Below are 13,780 nucleotides of genomic sequence, written 5' to 3'. Positions count from 1 at the left end.
GTGTATTCTCATTTTTGAGTTATTCGATAGTCGTCTCTAAATATCAGTTTCCGGTAAAAAGTATAAACCTAAATGTATTGCAATCCTGATATCGGGAGATAGGAACGCGTTCCAGGTTTCTCGGAGGTGTTTGCTTGGAGATGTGAACGAGCCACAACTGTACGGGAGGTCATGACCGAGCATGGGAAGCCGGGGCAATCGTGATGTGCGCTCGGGTCAAATTCAAGCTCGCATACTTCTTCGTCGGGAAGGCAAATTTCTTGCTAAAGGTTCACCTCCGGAAGAAAGACAGTTTGCCCGCACACCCGTTTTTGAGACCGACGCTGGGGCGCAGACAATGGTATTGCTTAGAACTGTAGCCCAAGATTAACCTGTGGACCTGGGCTTATAGTCGCGGGGGGATGGGGGGGTGGGGTAGAAGGGCCGGGGGGCCCGGCCCCCGCTCCATTTTTTAAGGAGCGGCTCGGCCCCCGCCTCGGCAGCCAGACGGTGGCACTGCGGCACCCATTTCACAAGTGCTGGAGTTGAATTTTTTGGCAGTAGTGCTTTATGCGGAGAAATTATACTCGGTAATTTTCCGAATAATGATTTAATCGCGAATGTTTGGTTGACGGGGTGTCACCAAAACAGAAGATAACAGGTATCGTCGTACTGCTGAATGCAATTCACTGAGACACTGAAAACCACAGGGCAACGCCTCCTGAAACCACTGGTCACCACCATGTTCGACAGAGTGTCTTGGCGCAGCATACTGTTCCACGAGGCACCTGAGTGTGAAGTTACCTGCTCGTGAATCAGTGATGGTCTGTTTAGTTTGCCACTCAGTTTTCATTCTTTTCGTTGTGCGTCACAAGTCTGCTGTAATTGCAAAGGCGCATGTATTTTGCCTTCTTTATTAGGCAAGTGGTAGTGGAAATGAAATATAGTATTGTTGTGCCTGAGGTTTTGAATTCAGTGAGTCAACTAATGTTACTTACTTTGAGCTCACGTATGTTTAAGACTTTACATCCGAAGTTATTTTTAAAAACTCTTCCCAAAATAATTTAATTTAATGCTTGATTGGATTGACAAGTTGAATAAATGCCCGAAATATATTCGGAATGATACATGTATTTGTATAGCATTTATAAGCATTAGTTCAGTTCAGTTCGAGAGACAGTTGGCTTCACTGCGCTGTGATCATCGCAAACACCTGTCTTAGCGCTTAATCTATAGCATATATGCGTACAGTTTGAATCTCGTTGATACGATTCTGCATTTGTTTTTCAGCCTAATACATTTTTCTTTTTATTTTCGGCCAACATCCTTTGAAAATAATGCATTTTCATGCGTTTAATACGATCACATTTTCCCCCAAATTTGATAATACGACCACGAAAGTGGATCTTGACCGATATATCTAGAAATCCTGCATTTATTCTTCGGTATGCTAGCTGGCACCGCGTTCCAACAACCCACGAACTGCGCGTTGCAGGGCCGCTGATGCCGCGGCAGCGTCGGTATTGCGGCGAAAAGATCGCTGCCAGGCGACGCGCTCCTTTCTTATATGTATGTGTGTATGTATGTGTGTATGTATGTGTGATTTATGTATATATATATAAATCATGACGCCATGGAGTTTCATAATATAGTGCACTGGAAGGAAATCATCCCCTAGTGTCTATGGTAGCCGGAATGGATGACGCTTCAGCCAGCATATGAATGATAGGTAGTACATGGATATGCTTAAGCTTCGTTATTTCGGCTCCGTGCGGATCCGCGTGGCCTGCAGTAGCCTCGTCGCAAGACGAAGTTCTGGAAAAGTTCAGCACTCCCACTTCACCACTTTTACTTCTCTAGGCTCGACTATTCAAATGAGCTCATAAGGTTCATAACGAGCCGTTTCTTTATCCGAAAGAAAAGCCAACACACAGGTATAAACAAATCCACAAGTGTGTTGAAAGCCGCAAGCACGAATAATAGGCAAATCCAAGTACATACTACCCACAATTCCCAAGATGGATGAGCGATCGCAGCTCCACAAACTCCATCCATCACGCGGCATCTGCCTGCGATCAGTGACGTCGTGGGCTCGTTCTCTTAATAGTTTTTGGGTTTACAGCAATTCTGTGGCTGCGCATTATGGCTTGATCAGGCTGAAATGCAAAAGCAAAAGCAATAGACAGTGAAGTAAGCATGCTGTTGGTATCGGGCAGGAAACGAAGCTGTATGGTGCGTAGGCATGCTGCTCATTACGTCGAGCCCCCATATATCGAACTCGCTAAAAAAGGGGAATAAGTTCGATATATCGTATAATTTAATATAAAAGTTTAAAAGAATTTTGCGCAGTTTCGATGAGAATTTTGGTGCGCAAGTTGGCTTCACGGAACTACTTCACAGTAAGACAAGGAAGTCGTGTGAAAGTAACGCACGCAGATTTTTTTTTTTCGTTTTAATTTTAGTTGGCAGTGGGGGTTATGTACAGGAGCGCGTTGTTGGGGAGATAATGCGGAATTGATACGGCTGTCCTAATCGCACCGCTCCGATCACTCTCCCGAATGCATGCGGGAAAGTCTCCATCTGTGAGAAAAAGCCAACTTCTGACCGAAAGCAAACTTCTTGGGGTGTTTTGCAATGCCCGATGTTCGATATATCAAGTGTACCGGCTTTTTTTGTCCAATATAGCTGTAACTTTTCTTAAGCACTGACGTTAAAGCCTGGAAGCGTTCGAATATAGTTCGATGAAAAGGATAATAGTCGCATTTGACTATCAGACGTTGGATAAAGAGGAGATATCAGATGTGTAGTAGCCCGCACCTCGTACGGCGGCTTCCATAATATCAAATAACTCGCTGTAGTGCCGTGGTGAGACCTGCTGCCACCTTTGCATCCGTTTCGCGGCACAAAACACTGCCAGTGATTCCTATTAATATGAACGAAAGCATACCCTTCCCATTTTTATAATAATGTCCCACGAGCGTCGACTCCAAGATACGATAGTTTCGTATACCGGCGAAAAGCAACTAAATCACCGATACGACGATCAGTGTCACACCGGCTTCCTGAACACTTGAATGCACAGATAACGCTGATATTGTCTATGCGTCTATAAGGAAGAAACGCCAGGCCTGCGCGGATAGCGCAGCATAGTCACAGCGAAAGCTGGAAGAGTGGCATTTCTAGAGCCCGTGATAAACTCTCTTGTGGCTACTAATACAAGCACAGGGAAAGAAGGAGGGGAGAGGGTAAATCATCATTTAGATATAGAAAGAAATAGAAAGGGAGAGAAAGAGATAGAAACAAAAGAGGAAGCGAGAAAAAGAGAGAGAGGGAAGAAAGAAAGAGAATGAACGAGGAAGCAAGATATATATATGTTGTAACGAGACGTGCGAAGCAAGAGGTCTCACTGTTTACTGCAAACCTCAAGCATCGCTCCTGAACGCAACCATTCTTGTCCTTTTTTCTCTCTACGGCGAAAACCACCGTGGCTCACACCCACTATCCGAACGTCTTCTTCCCTGTCTTTCCCTTGGCGTCAACGCAGTTGTTATAGAGATGCTACACTTTCCGCCCCTCCGCCACTGTCGGCTGAAGCACCTGGTGAAGAAAATGTTGCGCGCAAATCTTGTGGCACATAGAGTTGCATGTCAGTGGCGTGGGCTGGAAATACGCGGTTGGTGCGCTTGTCCTTCATCTCAGCAATAGCGCTAAGACGAAATGTCACCGGCCCTAACTGCTTATCGACCCTGTAGGGTCCGAAAAAGCGCGGCAAGAACTTTTGACAACGCTTAGGCACACGCTGTGTTCGTCGAACTAACACGAGGCTCCCGACAAGAAACGGCGTAGATTGGCGCTCCTTTGTTGGTGGAGCTTGAGCTGCTTGGCTGTGTAGAATAGCCAGGCGTGCTCGGTGACGTGCTTGCTGAAGGAGAGCGGTAGTGTTGGCTTCTGACTCATCGGGCTCTGCATTGGACAGATCAAAGCCGAGAAGTGACTCCTGAGGAAGGTTTGGCATTCTGCCGTATACAAGCTCGAAGGGGGTCTCTCGAGTAGTTTCTTGCCGGGACGTGTTCAGAGCGAACGCAGCAGACGCCACGAAGTCATCGCAGTCATCGTGCTCTGGGCTCACGTAGCAAGAAATTATGTCAGCCAGAGTTCTGTTGGTGCGTTCGACCAGTCAATTTGTTTGTGGGTGTTCTGGTGAGGCAGCAGCTTGGAGGATTCCGTACTGGTGTAGCAATCTCTCAAAGGCTGGAGACATAAATGGCGTGCCGCGGTCCGTGATCAACATTCGTGGTGTGCCATGGCGGAACACTATGCGTTCAGTCACGAGAGAAATAACATGAGCCGCAGAGGAGTGAGGGACGGCTTGAACTTCGGTCCACTTCGTTAGGTAATTGGTTGCGAGTATCAGAAACTTATTTCCCCGCCGGGTGCGTGGTAGTGGCCCCAGATGATCAATGCCAATGACCTCAAAAGGGGCCTCCGGTGGCGGTATGCGTTGAAGGGGTACTTGTATGGGATGAGATGGGGCTTTCCTGTGCTGGCATATGAAGCAAGAGGGCACATATTGACGTGCGTCAGATGCCATGCCTCTCCACCAGAAACGTTGACGGAGTCTGGCCAGCGTTTTTGTTTGCCCAAGGTGACTAGCCGCAAACGCGTCGTGGCACATAAAAAGCACGCACTGTCATACACGTTGCGGCACGACAGGAAGCTAAGAAGAGTTTCTCGTGGTGCGATGACACAGAATACCATCACGAAGAGCTTTCGACTTTTCTAAACGATGAATATTAGTCGGCAGTGCGCCACACAGACGGCGAGTAATGTCCTCAACATTCTTGTCTGCATGTTGAGCTGCCCGAAGATCAAGAAGTGCAAGAGCTGGCGCTGGGGAATTCTGAGGTGCGGCGTTTCGAGACACATAGTCTGCGTCCTGGTGTTGAGAGCCACTGCGATGGACGATTTTGAAAGAGTAGTCTTGCAGTTTGATCGCCCAACGTGCCAATTTCGCGCTGAGGTCTTTCTTTGCTTGAAGCCAGCGGAGAGCGCTATTGTCGGTAACAATGGTGAACGTTCTAAAAAGACAGGGCGTGCAAACACGGACACAAGAAAGAAGTCAGGACACCACAAACGCCGACTAACAACTGAAGAGACGCACAACGGCTGAAAAGAAAGAGGGCACGAAAACTTATCTGCGCATGCCCATGCAACATGCGAACCTATCAATCCGGCACGCGTGGCGGTCTACGTGAAAGATAACTGTTAAGGCATTTGATTTCATATTTATGCAAGTTAATCGACGGTTGGCTCACGCATGCGCTACCACTATTCTCGATATGCCATGTTTCAATCATCAGGCGCGTTTCTTCATTTCTATGCCGGTACAACACTGTGCATTCATCAAATTTCGGCGTGCACTTACAATCTCGACAATGTAAAGATAGATTAGAAGGTGAGCCTCCTGTTAGCGATCTCTTATGTTCCAGCAATCTCTGGTTGATGCATCGGCCCGTCTGTCCTACGTAGAAGCGGCCGCAGCTGAAAGGGATCTTATACACCACACTCGTACGGCAATCAGTGAATTTGTTGGTGTGTTTTACTAAACAAATATCGGTCCGCTTCTTGACTTTTACTCCCTCATTCTTCCTCTGCACAGCGGCACAAATCTTACCTAGCTTATTCGCAGCCGTGAAAACAACATTAACGCCGTATCTAGTTCCTACTTTCTTTAGCCTGTGAGATACGCGATGAATGTACGGTATACCTACGACACGTTTCTTTCTATCGCTTTCTGCAACCATGCTCGGGCTTAACACAATAGACTTCTTTAAACGTTCAGCGACCGTGGCCACTGCATCACGAGGATACCCTACATCTAAAAGACGTGTAACCTGTGCGTTAAAGCTATCACTCATTCTGTGCTCACACGACTTGGTGAGGGCTGACTTAAGGCAAGACATGGCGATGCCGTTTTTTACAACCTTCGAGTGCTTCGACGAAAAATTTAACAGCGGTTTCGAAAATCTAGGAGAATACTGCCAACACACGTGGTTCTTCTGGAACGTTAAGGCAATGTCTAGAAATTGTATTCCATTATTCTGAGGCACCTCTTTAGTGAAGCTCAGCCCTCCTCCATTTAATTCATATTTTTCGCTCACGGAAGTTACCACCTTTTCAAAGTCCTCATCACTACAAAAAATCAAGTAGTCGTCCACATAACGAAAAACCTTAATAACCGAATTACCTAAGGCGCCTTCCAAAAGATTGTCAATCTTGCTAAGGTATAAATCACTAAGAAGCGGAGCAACTTTAGAACCAATACATATCCCTGATTTCTGCACATAAACGCCTTCCTTCCAACCTACCAGCGTCGACTTTAAATACATGGATAGGATTTCTAGAAATGCCCCGGTAGATACACCACATTTTTCGTTGAAAACCGTCTGGTGCTCTTGTTCGTTAATACAATCATTAACGCATTTTAACAAGTCATCATGCGGCAAAGAATAATACAGGTCTTCAATATCCATACTAAAGGCCTTACAACAGCCGGGGTTCTCCTCTGAGAGGAACTGAACTAGCGCCTGAGAATAACGCATACGAAAAGGGTCTGAAAAACTCAAGGAGGTTAAGCAGTTCTGCAAATAACTAGATACAGAGACTTGCCAGGTGCCTCGCTCTGAGACGATTGCTCGAAACGGAATCTCGTTTTTATGTGTTTTGGCTGAAAAAAACAATTCTAAAGTAAGCGATTTAGCCTTCTTGACATTACAAGCTATTCTCTCAAGATTATGTCTTAACAAAAGGTCGACAGCACGTTGCCTGACTACCGATGGCTTAAGTTTTACCATCCTAAAATTCTTTTCTATGGCTGTTAATGCTTTTTCCGAGAACAAACTGTCCGACATAATTACAAAATACCCTTCCTTATCTCAAATTACTGGCCTGAGTTTCTTTTCGACACAGTAATTAACCAAAGGCCGGACAAGATCAGAACACTTGAGATGCATATTACAACCCTTGATGCTAGCTACGCAGTCTGAAATGCAGTGGGAACGCTCTTCTTCAGGAACAAGTCTAGTGATTGTACGCGGCAAACTTAAAACGTCTATTGGTTTCAGGTTCGGCTTAAAGCAGTATTTAGGACCCAAGGCTAGGGTTTTGCAGTGACTGTCATCTAAGGCAGCTCCTCCAAGGACTAGCAAGTTATTTTGCGGTGAAACAGTAGAAATAATCTTCCTCTTACATGGTTGAAGTTCTCGAAGTTTTACCCTCCATATGAATTCCGCATGCTGGTTAGCGACCCTCATCCAGTCGGCGTACATCTGCTTCTGGTGGCGATCGTCACGCGAAGTCGAGCAACGGACCTTGAGGCATTCCTGGTAAAATCTCACTTGACGCCATGATTCCGCGGTCAAAATGGCACATATCCGCCGACTGGATGTACGCCGACTGGATGAGGGTAGCTAACCAGCATGCGGAATTCATATGGAGGGTAAAACTTCGAGAACTTCAACCATGTAAGAGGAAGATTATTTCTACTGTTTCACCGCAAAATAACTTGCTAGTCCTTGGAGGAGCTGCCTTAGATGACAGTCACTGCAAAACCCTAGCCTTAGGTCCTAAATACTGCTTTAAGCCGAACCTGAAACCAATAGACGTTTTAAGTTTGCCGCGTACAATCACTAGACTTGTTCCTGAAGAAGAGCGTTCCCACTGCATTTCAGACTGCGTAGCTAGCATCAAGGGTTGTAATATGCATCTCAAGTGTTCTGATCCTGTCCGGCCTTGTGTCGAAAAGAAACTCAGGCCAGTAATTTCAGATGAGGAAGGGTATTTTGTAATTATGTCGGACAGTTTGTTCTCGGAAAAAGCATTAACAGCCATAGAAAAGAATTTTAGGACGGTAAAACTTAAGCCATCGGTAGTCAGGCAACGTGCTGTCGACCTTTTGTTAAGACATAATCTTGAGAGAATAGCTTGTAATGTCAAGAAGGCTAAATCGCTTACTTTAGAATTGTTTTTTTCAGCCAAAACACATAAGAACGAGATTCCGTTTCGAGCAATCGTCTCAGAGCAAGGCACCTGGCAAGTCGCTGTATCTAGTTATTTGCAGAACTGCTTAACCTCCTTGAGTTTTTCAGACCCTTTTCGTATGCGTAATTCTCAGGCGCTAGTTCAGTTCCTCTCAGAGGAGAACCCCGGCTGTTGTAAGGCCTTTAGTATGGATATTGAAGACCTGTATTATTCTTTGCCGCATGATGACTTGTTAAAATGCGTTAATGATTGTATTAACGAACAAGAGCACCAGACGGTTTTCACCGAAAAATGTGGTGTATCTACCGGGGCATTTCTAGAAATCCTATCCATGTATTTAAAGTCGACGCTGGTAGGTTGGAAGGAAGGCGTTTATGTGCAGAAATCAGGGATATGTATTGGTTCTAAAGTTGCTCCGCTTCTTAGTGATTTATACCTTAGCAAGATTGACAATCTTTTGGAAGGCGCCTTAGGTAATTCGGTTATTAAGGTTTTTCGTTATGTGGACGACTACTTGATTTTTGTAGTGATGAGGACTTTGAAAAGGTGGTAACTTCCGTGAGCGAAAATTTTGAATTAAATGGAGGAGGGCTGAGCTTCACTAAAGAGGTGCCTCAAAATAATGGAATACAATTTCTAGACATTTCCTTAACGTTCCAGAAGAACCACGTGTGTTGGCAGTATTCTCCTAGATCTTCGAAACCGCTGTTAAATTTTTAGTCGAAACACTCGAAGGTTGTAAAAAACGGCATCGCCATGTCTTGCCTTAAGTCAGCCCTCACCAAGTCGTGTGAGCACAAAATGAGTGATCGCTTTAACGCACAGGTTACACGTCTTTTAGATGTAGGGTATCCTCGTGATGCAGTGGCCACGGTCGCTGAACGTTTAAAGAAGTCTATTGTGTTAAGCCCGAGCATGGTTGCAGAAAGCGATAGAAAGAAACGTGTCGTAGGTATACCGTACATTCATCGCGTATCTCACAGGCTAAAGAAAGTAGGAACTAGATACGGCGTTAATGTTGTTTTCACGGCTGCGAATAAGCTAGGTAAGATTTGTGCCGCTGTGCAGAGGAAGAATGAGGGAGTAAAAGGCAAGAAGCGGACCGATATTTGTTTAGTAAAACACACCGACAAATTCACTGATTGCCGTACGAGTGTGGTGTATAAGATCCCTTTCAGCTGCGGCCGCTTCTACGTAGGACAGACGGGCCGATGCATCAACCAGAGATTGCTGGAAGATAAGAGATCGCTAACAGGAGGCTCACCTTCTAATCTATCTTTACATTGTCGAGATTGTAAGTGCACGCCAAAATTTGATGAATGCACAGTGTTGTACCGGCATAGAAATGAAGAAACGCGCCTGATGATTGAAGCATGGCATATCGAGAATAGTGGCAGCGCATGCGTGAGCCAACCGTCGATTAACTTGCATAAAGATGAAATCAAATGCCTTAACAGTTATCTTTCACGTAGACCGCCACGCGTGCCGGATTGATAGGTTCGCATGTTGCATGGACATGCGCAGATAAGTTTTCGTGCCTTCTTTCTTTTCAGCCGTTGTGCGTCTCTTCAGTTGTTAGTCGGCGTTTGTGGTGTCCTGACTTCTTTCTTGTGTCCGTGTTTGCACGCCCTGTCTTTTTAGAATGAATACTTACCAACTAGCTCAGCTCTCTGTTATTCTAATGGTGAACGACTTGCCGTATACGTAGGGCCTGAATTTTTCCACCGCCCAAACTACCGCTAGGCACTCCAATTCAGACGCATGGTACCGACTTTCAGGTTCACTTAACCGTCGACCAGCATAGGCGACGGGGCGCTCGTGGCCATCAGGGTCGGCTTGCAGTAAAACAGCTCCAAGTCCAAGACCGCTGGCGTCGGTATGGATGATTACGTGCGCGTCTTCCCGGTAGTGGGCTAGTGTGGGTGGCGACTGCAACGGACTTTTAAGGCCGTCGAAGGCGACCTTTCACTGGCATAAAACTCTATGTGCCACGAGATTTGTGCGCAACCTTTTCTTCTGATGTCCAGCAAGTGAAAGAGGTAACGGATTCAAACTGAATCCGGAAGGCTGCCCATGACGTGGTACCATCGTAGGTAGGTGGACGCAGTGACATACGACCTGTACCTGAAAGGTGGTCCGCAGGCTGAGAAGGTTTACGTTCTGTGGGCGTCTGTTCAGCTGGTGGTGTAGGTCGTGGAGAAGCAGTGGAAGGCGACTCGAGTGTAGCAACACGGGCAGCGAGGTCTGCGAGGAGGTTAACCGTAGCGGAGAGCCGCTGTGTTAACATGACCTCCGCGGAGAGAAGGCGCGTGGCCAGCTGATCTCCAAAGGCCTCGTACGGATGGCTGAAGTCCGACGCAGTTGCAGGGCTGTCTGCGGTGCGGAACGACAGGGGGCCGTTGCCGGTACAAGAGTTAGCCGTACGTTCGCAGGCATCGGGCTGTGAAGCGGGTGACCGTGGAATCAAGTCTTGCGAGTCCGGCTGGTTTCGGGGGAGCATGGGTGAGCACCGCTGCCACCAAATGTAACGAGACGTGCGAAGCAAGAGGTCTCACTGTTTACTGCAAACCTCAAGCATCGCTCCTGAACGCAGCCATTCTTGTCCTTTTTTCTCTCTACGGCGAAAACCACCGTGGCTCACACCCACTATCCGAACGTCTTCTTTTCCGTCTTTCCCTTGGCGTCAACAAATTTGTTATCCAGATGCTACAATGTATATATATATATATATATATATATATATATATATATATATATATATATATATATATATATATATATATATATATTTATATATATATATATATACAGAGAGAGAGAGAAAGAAAGAAATAGATAATGAAAGAAAGAAAATGAAATCAAAAGAAACAATAAAGAGGTATAAAACAGAAGTAGAGAGGAAGAAAGCAAAACATAAACAGAAACAAGGAATGCGGCTCAGCTCTGCTTGTTTCTTGAGGCTTGGCACCACTAGTGGGAAGCTGTGTTAAGCATTTCCAACAGCCGAGCTGTTTAAACTTGGAGAAACTCCTTTAGTCGTGAGCAGACATTATCATCATCATCGTCCGGACAGGTGCCCTTTTCTTACTACATATACTAGGAACCTTCCTATTTTCCTTTCTTTCAAAGTGAGCAAGTTTTAGAAAATTATTTTTTCAGTGGAATAACTGATTAGGAATATTCTTATGGTCACAGCAAAACACATCGGGGACTTTAGAAAAAACGCCAGGCCTGCGCGGAAAGCGCAGCACAGTCACAGCGAAAGCTGGAAGAGCGGCATTTCTAGAGCCCGTTGTAACCTCTCTTGGGGCTACTAATACAAGTACACTAGCAACGTACCCAATACGCTATAAATCACAATATTTGTGAAGTTGGGAAACACCTACAACGCCATTGTTCATCATTGTGCGCAGAAGCGAGGTTCCAGCTACACATCTGTAAGGCATTATGTGCACTTTGTTTACGTGACGACTGATGACGATGAAGAATTGTGGCTCAGCCCTTGCAATGGGTTGGAAGCTCTAAACGGCTCACCAGTTGCGTAATTCGCATTATGTGACGCCCGGTCGCTATTTCACTCTCACATCATGCAATATAACATACGTTGACGCGAGAAAGAGAGACAGAGAGAGGAGGGAAGAACTTTATTGAGACCCTGAGGAAATGGATGATCGGCTTATGGGCTTCCTTGGCAACCAATGCAAGTGCACTTGCGAGGAACCCACTACGCTATAACTCATCATAATTTCTGTGAAGTAGGGAAACAGCCAGTATGCCATTTTTCGTCATTCAAAGGAGAGCCGTGGTACCCGCTAAAAACATGTAAGCCATTATGCGCTTTGTTGGTGCTGTGCCTGACGACGATGAAGAATTATTGCAGAGCCCCTTGTAATGGGTTGGAAGCATCCAATAGCCCACTCGTTGCGGAATTCGCATTGTGTGACGCCTGCTTACAGAATTCGCGTTGTGTGGTGCGTGGTTGTTATTTCACTCTTCTACCACACTAAATTACATATGTTAATGTGGTTCCTTCTGGACATGAAGCCTGTATAGCGTCTTCTTGCAAGGCAGTTCCAAGCACCGGCATGGCTCTTAGGTACAACAATGGGATCCCACGCAGTGGGCCCAGGTTCGAACCCCGTTCCATCCTGGAAATTTTCTTATTCTGTTTTTTTTTTCTTATTTCGAGCGATAGTGGTTACGGACACCGGCGGCGGCGGCGGCGGCGGCAGCGGCGGCGGACAACTACGGCACCAAAAACGGCCGTTGAAATGATCTCATAACAGCTTTCGCTGTAAAACTTTCCCTAGATGGATCTCCTCGGCTCTAATAGACTGATGGTGTCCCCAAAGTCTTGCAGTGACTGAAAGACATATAACCCCTGTAATAGTAGCGGGAATCGAGCTAAGTGCCTAGCTTTCGATTTGCAATGAACTGTCCTGTCGTTCTCTCAAAAATAACACTGTTCTGCAATCTTAAGCCAGCCAATATATCTATATCTAGTGAGACAATCTACGTTAGCTTTGTCTCCAAAAATACTAACCGCATGATAGAGCGAAGAAAGGCAAAGTGTAAGGGCTCGTTTTTCTTTGTTAGATAAAATATTATTGAAAACTAACAGACAATAGTGCAGTATTGTGCAGTTAGACAAGACATATGATTTGGTAGTTGTCATTAGCCGTATGATAGGCTATCCCATTCTTAACTGGTGACGTGTTTCTTTAATAATAATATCTGGGGTTTAACGTCCCAAAACCACGATATGATTATGAGAGACGCCGTAGTGGAGGGCTCCGGAAATTTCGACCACCTGGGGTTCTTTAAGGTGCACCTAAATCTAAGTACACGGGCCTCAGACATTTTCGCCTCCATCGAAAATGCAGCGGCCGCGGCCGGGATTCGATCCCGCGACCTTCGGACGTGTTTCTTTCGTCACTACCGATCTTCACACTTTCTTGAATGACACACGTAAGTGAATTTATCAATAAGAAGCACTTTGAAAGACAATTTCTAGCTCTTTCTTTTCGGCAGTTCTTATACAGCCTAACCACATAATCCCTTTTATGTGGACATTATGTTTAGTACTCAGTGTGAACCTCGTGAGACACGTCTTGTGCCTTAATCTTAAGAATTTTCGAAATAATCTCTATCTGATCCAGTTGTCGCTCACTAGTACCTTTTGTTCAGATATGCTGGAATTATAAGTTGAAAAACTGGCAACATCCCACTGAATAATAGAAAAACATCGCCACATTATTATGCCTCGTTTAACGACAATTCTTACGGATTCCAAATGAATAAAGTAATAGTTGCAGCACTGTATAGCAGAATAGAATAATTTTTATGGCTGATGATCTTTTAGCGACAATCTCCTCGATTCAGTTATAATCTAGAGGGTTACTGCTCACCATATCCTTGTTCTCAGAGGGCTATAAATGGCTTGCACTGACGTCACTCAAATAGCCACGCTGTACCGCCAACATGGTGTGACGCGCACTTTGTGATGTCCCGTTAGTGTTATTAGTACTTCGCATGCTGGGTTTTTCGCTTCTTATGCGCGGGGGGCCCAATAACATTCCGGCGACGTCGTTATCACACGGAAGCAGGGTAATGGCCGCGTGACTACACTGACTTGACGTAATCTAAGCGGTCATGTTGGAGCCATGTTGTGCGTCCATGTCATGTGCAAGCTATCAATACGATGGAACGCAGCTGAAGCACTAGGGTGACCAAAGCAAACCCGTGTAGACAATGACGCCGC

The sequence above is a fragment of the Rhipicephalus sanguineus genome, chromosome 11 (assembly GCF_013339695.2).
Source record: "Rhipicephalus sanguineus isolate Rsan-2018 chromosome 11, BIME_Rsan_1.4, whole genome shotgun sequence".
NCBI classification, from domain to species: Eukaryota; Metazoa; Arthropoda; class Arachnida; order Ixodida; family Ixodidae; genus Rhipicephalus; species Rhipicephalus sanguineus.
The sequence above is the reverse complement of the archived record's forward strand: the minus strand, read 5'-3'. Positions refer to the sequence as shown.